Here is a 6734-nt window from a genome sequence, read left to right as displayed (position 1 = left end):
AGGAAAGCAAGCGAAGCCCAGAACACTTCCCATCAGAAGTGAAATCCTTCCCGTCTCAAAAACACCACCTCACCCCGCTCCCTCAAACATAGTTCTCATTCACCCTTCTACTCGCATGCCTGCGCCAGAAATCCAAGACATCTTGAACATGACAGGGTATCGCGTCACCTTTCACCACCTGCCTTTGACACCGCTCCATCCAACTCGCTGCACACGGGTTCGCACCCATTTCACCCCACCTGTTTGGGCAACCGCGTACAGCAAGAATTGTAGTTAGAACTTCTGCTGCTGCTAAGCTTCTGTACTTTTTTATGGCTTTTTTTTTTTTTTTTTTTTTTTTTAAGTGGGATTGATAGTACTGGAAAGCCAGCAGACTGGTTGAGACACTGAATTAAGACACCTATGAAACCAGGGTTGTGGGGATCCACTTCACTTCCATTCTGTTACCAGAGGTGTTTTAGAGGGGCTGCACGTTCCACGGCACAACGACAGCCACGGCCGTTGGGGCTGGGGCAGAGGCAGGGAAGGAGCAGAGACGGCTTTTGCTTCGTTTTAGCTGTATCCCTCCAGGCAACCCACAACCACCTGCTCTACCAAGAGCAAGATAAATTATTAAGGGCTGGAGGCACCAACTTGGGAGAAAGCAGCCGAGAAGTGCAAGAAAGGAAACAGCCAGCCTACAGATACTGAGACACGTGAATCCTCTGGACAGTGGAATTATTCTGGACAATGCAAGGCACTGGATATTCCCTAGCAGTCATGGGATGAGAGGAAAAGGAAAATTTCAGCTGCCTACCAAGGACCACTCCCAGAAGGAAGGTTCGGATGAATCTCTTCTTCCAGGGAAGGGACAGAGCGTTCTCCCTGCAACCAGCTTATCCCCCCACCTCGGCACGCAGGGGAATACAGGAACAGCCCTGCCACGGCCAAGAGCACGGAGGAGATTAACTCACTCCCTCCCCACCGCGCCTGTTCCTATAGATCAAGCGACTCGGAATATTTATCCCATGTTTCGATCGTGCCTATGGGCCTGCTTGGCTCGCCGCCCTGAAGAGATTACAAGCAAGGAAAGGTAAAAAGCTAGCCAAGAGCGGCAAGGTTTTGGCCCCACACAGCGGCTAGGATGTGCTCAGCCAGGCTCCCACCCCAAGCAAAGCTGTGATGAGGGGCTCGGAGCACTACAGCCAGCTGGTTGCTGCTGGGCTTGCTAGGACCTGGGCTGGGTACGTGGTCAGGGCAGCAAGGACAGCCCAGCAAGCTGGAAAGCGGTCTCAGCCATACCTTCTGCCAGCCCAAAGGAGAGCATGAGTTGGAGCCAACAGGAGCCACGCATGAGGGAGAAGCCAGTCTTGTCCATACAGGATCTGAATGGCCTCCCTTGGACAGGAGTAGCTTTACGCCAGGCTGCCCCTGCCTCATCAGATAGCCTCAGGCAATCCTCCCAGCCCTGCCGCCTCTTCTCCGAGTTGGGACAACGCTTCAAAACCACCTTTGTAATAAGAAAACACACAAGACATTCCCACTACAGCAGATGACCTCATACAGACGTGCAGAAGGCTTCATCCCAGCAAACACGTTTCACAGAGATGACGTTCCCTCACCTGAGGAAACGGCACAGGGCTGGCCATAGGTCCCAGGAGCCCCGAGCGTTGGTCCCTCTCCAATTCCCGCGTTTCACCCAAAGCCAACGCAGCTCACGCCGTGAAGGCTGCCAGGGCTGCCCATCCCTCCCTCGCCCAGCAGGATGGGTTCCCGGATAAGCGGGAGGAACGCTGAGCACATGTCCTGGTCCTGGCCCGGGAGGTTGGCCTCAGAGTTCATACGCTTGAATTTGGAGCTGAATTGCCGCACAAGTCAGAGAAGCTCAAGATAAAGCCCGTGTCGTGTCTATACATGTGCTACACCCGTGTCTGAGCCAACTGGAAGTCCTGTGGCTGCCTTAATTCAGTGCCAAATCAGCGCTGAAGGATCCCACTCTTTACTGAGTTCACCGCTGCTGCGAGGGTGCCAGTTCAGACCTGGTTCACGTCCAAACGTCTCCGAACACAGGCAAAAGGAACACGCACCTACCTGCAAAATACCACGTAAAGGCACCCAGAAAGAAACAGGCCAGGTGCAGAGCGAAGTCGGGCTCTCCAGGGACATCACCTCAGCCTCCCGAAGGTTAATTCTCCAATATCCTGGAGCGCCTTGCCCGGAGGATGATGAGCCACGGTAGCGAGCTACCTAAAGTCACAGGACACATGAGAAAAATAAATTCAGGTTGGCTAAGGCTTCATCGCCCGCCTGACCCGGAACACCATCGGAATAGCTGGGGTGCCTCGCGTACGGCCAGCGCCCACCGGTGCCACGCAAACCGCTCGGGGACACCTCTGACCCCATCACTGCCTCGTCTTGCCCAGGAACTCAGAGGAGTCGAGGCTCTTTCCCAAACCTTCCCACCAGATCTAGTTTCTGCTCACAGGCGTAGGTGTTACCGAGAATCGCTGCTGCTGGGAAGAATTGTTCCGCAAACACGCTTTGAACAGGATCCATATAGAAAAGGTTTGTATTTCCTGAATGGAAACGAAACCCCTTTATATAGGCTGCATCGGAGATTCAAGGGCCAAACTGTTCCCTTCAGACCTTATTTTCTTTGGACCTTGAGTATACCCCACATGAGACATCTGGCACGGAGCTTACAGGATACAGTTTGCTTTGGCACTGGCCGGGTTTTGGAGCTCACAGTGTTCAAATAGGATTTTATGAATTGAACAGTCTCACTCTCTTCTGTAGTGCCTCAAATTAAGGTTTCCACATATGCCTTTAATAGAGATTTGCTAAGACACTTATTGCATGTTAAATAAACATCACTCGGTGAAATAGAACACCCTCATTGAGGATTAACAAACACACAATTCAGTCGGGCTGCTGCAGCTGTTAAACCTCAAATGCAACTTCAATGTCATCATCAGTCATTTTATTAAGATAATAATTGCCCTATTAATGCTAATTAAATGACTAATGCCTTCACTGTGACGCTGTTCACCAATAACGCCCAAAGCAGATGCAGCAGGCAATCCCCTCTCTGCTTCCAGCGAGCCCCAGGTTAGTGAACAATTAGTCCACTACTCCAAATAAGCTCCCAGACAGAAGTCAGAGAGGGTTTTGGAGAATGAAGGGGGTTGTACGCAAGAAAGCTAACATCTTCTTGAAAAATCATGGGCAGGTTAGTTAATCCAGAGGTTGAGAGACCTAAGCTTGGTCTTAACCAGGTAAGCGGGGCAGAGCAGCGACTACTGGCCAACAGCACCAGCTGTAGGGCTGGCAAAGGAGAAAGCCGTCACCGCGCTAACCACAAGGTCGCCTCATCCACACCTTACGCCACAAACACCTCCCCAGGCCCCTGCTTGGAGGGCTGGGGAAGCCCAGGCCACCTGCAAGCCCAGCGCTCTGCTGGGGCACTCGAGCCACCCAGGAGCCAGAGGGGGACAGAGGATGCTGACCCTCAGGGCGGCCTCGCAAGCTCGGCTCTATCCCCAGGAGAGCCTCGAGCAACACATACCCCAGCTCCGTGCCTCGTACGCCAGCCCCGGCTGCTCAGCACCCCCAGCCGAGGCTCTTGCGCAGTAGCCGGGAGCAGACTGCGCTGCCCGGCTGTTGGGGCTGACCTTCCATCAGGAGATGGACCAGATGTTCCCGCATGGGCTACGGAGGGGCTTAGCAGCAGCCTCGGCGCCTGAAGCCAAAGCTATGTCGTAACACTTGGCTGCCTAGGCGGAGAGATTCCCCTGCCCCTCATTCCCAGATTTTTGGTAATGATTATTACTATTAAAGTTTAAAAATAAAGAAAGCAAAAGTGGATTCCTTGCATCCTCATCATTTTAATTGGAAGACGATCTCCCTTAAATGGTAAATGTAATTGACCTCATCGCAAAAGAGGCAGGGAGGAGCAAGTTATCATTCTCCATGTGATAGTAACCATTATTGCAGCTCAGGGATTCAACCTATTAGCACAGGCAGGCTCCCATTTGTTAGACTATAAAATAACACATTGCCAAGCCCTATAATGGGCTGCAGATTTAGATATTAATTGTTAAAGTATCTCTGAAATGTACTACGTTAAAAGGGAAATGACCTCATGTTTCCTTTGAGACCCTTCACCTTCCTCCTGCTCCAAGAATCTTCTCCTTGCTCCAGTCCCTGCCACCATCCCCTTGCTGCACAGGACTCCAGCACAACTTGCACGAGCCCTTTTTCAGGGCTCGGTTCACTCTCTAAAGCAATGCCAACCAAACCAGCTCAAAAACAAACAAACAAAAAAAAACCACCAACCCCCCCACCACCACCACCACCTTGTTAACCAGTTCAACTGTCACTCAAGGCTCCTCTACTGGCATTGAGGGGACAAAAGGAAAAGAAAAGGGGCAGGGGAGCATGTGCTGTGGGGGGAAGTTAGATTCAAGCCAAAAGGTTTGTGGAAACCAACCTTCACGGTTCAGGTCACTTCGTGACTAGACATGTTGTGGTCTGAAATGAGAGAACAAGGATGAGAGATAAGATAGACCTTCGCTGATCCCTTGAAGTTTTGCCACGGGAGGTACTGCCCACACCGAGACCCCGCAGCCCACCCAGGCACCCTACACCTGCCCAGCTGGGAACACAGGGCTGCATCCCTACGCATCCCCACGGGTTGTTTCCATTTCGTTCATTCCTTTCCTAGTCTTGGGGATCAGTAAGTAAGCAGGAGCATCAAAAGGCTCTTGGGATACCAAAGCACACAAGGATCACACCAGCGTGCCAGGCTAGGCATGTTTGAAATTCAAGGTGCTTGGAATCAGAGCATGATCTCAACAGGAGAGAAGCACTGAATCCTGCTCCAAGCCCGAGGCTCCAGAGAAGACATTTGGCAAGACCGGGAAGGGGAGGCCGGTAACCATGACAACCGCTCATTTCTCAGTACCAGACAACAACGAAGACTCCTGAAGATACAGGTCCCATGGCCACCGCCTCCATCCCCCCCATCCTGGGAGGGCTCTCCATCCATCACGCCACGCAGAGAACATCACCCAGGAAGGTACCACAGGCTGCCCCTCAATTCAGAGGCCCCCTCCCAAGGGGGATACCTCCGCTCGGCACGGGCAGAAGGAGCTGCTGAACACTACACTCCTGGGACACAGTCTTCTCCACCTCACAACTCACGTGGGCAGATGCCAGGCAGTCACCTCCGAGCATCTGACTTCCAAAGGCTGGGAAAAACAACTGGGAAAGCCATGTGAAAATTAACGACACGGGCGCTAAGGAACAGACAAAGCTTAAGGAAATCCACCATTGCGTGGCAGAGCTTCACCCACCTAGAACAGCAGAAACGATTCCGAAACGTGTAACTTCATCCTCATTGTTATTCACCAGACACGTCAGGTAAGCAGCTTTCACCTCCACTGGGCAACCACATCCCTGGGCTTTATGATCTGTGCACAGCACATAAAATCAGGAGTAAAATTAAAACTATTCCGATCTCAGCATCAACACGATGGTGGTGCAGGTAAAAGGAACGGAACGATGCAGCCCCCCCACCCCCCCAGCCCACCTCCCAGGCATCTCAGACAGCTCACACAAGTCAATTCTTCCCTCTACCTTTCACCACCTTCCTGGTGGCTGCGTCCTCCCAGCACTTCGGGCACCTTCTGGGCGCATTGTCTTCTCAGCAGGCTCCTTTGGAGACCAAACAGAGAGCTGCTCCACAAAAAGCTTCAGTTCTTCAAGACAGCCATTTGTTGGTACGTGTCCCTGCGTCAGGGAAAGGGCTTCCAGAAGCCTGGCCACCTGAGGTAGGGCTCCAGCAGCTGGTTGAGCTAAAAACAGAAATTAAGGAGCATGGGGAAACCCTGCATTACTTTTGTAAGATTATTAGATCAAGGCCTTGTCTCAGGCTTTTTCTAGATGACCTTCGCTTTGTCAACGTGGGGTTTTTTTTCCAAGAGCTAAAACACACCCCCCCTTGCCTCCTCTCCCCAGCTCTCCACTCCCCAGAGCACACTTAGATAGAAATACAGCCACCACACAGCTTTATCCCCCCTCCTCAATTCAAAGAGCACTCATGCATCAGCATCATGCTGTACCACTCGCTTCTCACCTTGGTTTTCCTCTGCATCACCAGCCACAGGATCCTGAAAGCAGCACAGCTTCATCTCCTGGGTCTGACCCAAAGGAGTTTCAACCAGGCTCCCCAACATTCACCTCCTGCAAAACCCCAGCCCCATCTAGAGGTCCCGGTCCTCTTCTCCAAGCTTCCAGCGCCCCGGCAGGGCAGCAGAAGCTCACCAGGCAGGAGGCAAGGCTAGCCAGCTCTCCTCCCCCGAGGAGCAGCATTTAAACCCAGCCAGGTGCTCATGTTTAGCTTAACTGGCAGATTTGGGTCAAGCCACACCTGGTCCCAAACCAAGCCTGGCCTGAAGTGAACCCACCGCAGACGTACCCTCCCCATCAACGCCCGCTCAATCCAGCCAGCCGCCCAGGCGGCTCCCTCCATGCCAAGGAAAACCACCCCAGGGGCTGGCTCCCAGATGACCACTTCGCCAGCCAAACTGGGAGCCACGCTGCCTGTGCTCAGCTCCCGGCTCCGTGCGAGTCACACCATCTCCCTGGGCTCAAGCCCCTGTGCCAGGATTAGGTGTCTGCTCTGTGGGGGACCTCTGGGTGTCTGTAGACCAGGGCACGCACCCTTCCCGTGCCAAGGCAAAAGCCGATGCATT

At 52.9% G+C, this 6734-nt stretch overlaps 1 long non-coding RNA gene across 2 annotated transcripts; it reads right to left on the bottom strand.

Moving 5' to 3' along the window:
- Positions 1 to 344: 344 nt before the first annotated feature.
- Positions 345 to 5927, bottom strand: LOC119158294. 2 transcript variants are annotated; one of them, XR_005107827.1, is made up of 6 exons: positions 5617 to 5927; positions 5334 to 5450; positions 5106 to 5241; positions 4469 to 4509; positions 2071 to 2226; positions 345 to 1489 (listed from the first exon to the last, which is right to left on the bottom strand). It is a non-coding gene; the product is annotated as an uncharacterized LOC119158294 (long non-coding RNA). The 2 variants fall into 2 exon arrangements; XR_005107826.1 differs by having other exon boundaries at positions 345 to 2226.
- Between the last annotated feature and the right edge of the window lie 807 nt (positions 5928 to 6734).

This window comes from Falco rusticolus, chromosome 16 (assembly GCF_015220075.1).
Source record: "Falco rusticolus isolate bFalRus1 chromosome 16, bFalRus1.pri, whole genome shotgun sequence".
NCBI classification, from domain to species: Eukaryota; Metazoa; Chordata; class Aves; order Falconiformes; family Falconidae; genus Falco; species Falco rusticolus.
The sequence above is the reverse complement of the archived record's forward strand: the minus strand, read 5'-3'. Positions and strand labels throughout refer to the sequence as shown.